We start from the raw sequence: 229 nt of genomic DNA, 5'->3' as shown, positions 1-229 counted from the left end.
GGAGCCGGGATGGAGCCAGGACAGAGCCGGGATGCAGCGAGGACGAGGGGCTGGAACAGAGCCGGGATGGGGATCGGGATAGGAGTCGGGATGGAGGCGGAGAGGGTCCCCGGAACAGAACCGGGATGAGAGTCGGGATGGGAGCAGGGATGGAGCCGGGACGGCAGCAAGGACGGAGAAGGGACGGGGCCGGGCAGGCAAGCAGGGAAGGGGAGCAGGGACGGAGCGC

This window comes from Haliaeetus leucocephalus, unplaced genomic scaffold (genome assembly GCF_000737465.1).
Source record: "Haliaeetus leucocephalus isolate CR32 unplaced genomic scaffold, Haliaeetus_leucocephalus-4.0 Scaffold164, whole genome shotgun sequence".
NCBI lineage: Eukaryota > Metazoa > Chordata > Aves > Accipitriformes > Accipitridae > Haliaeetus > Haliaeetus leucocephalus.
This window is presented reverse-complemented; position numbering follows the sequence as displayed.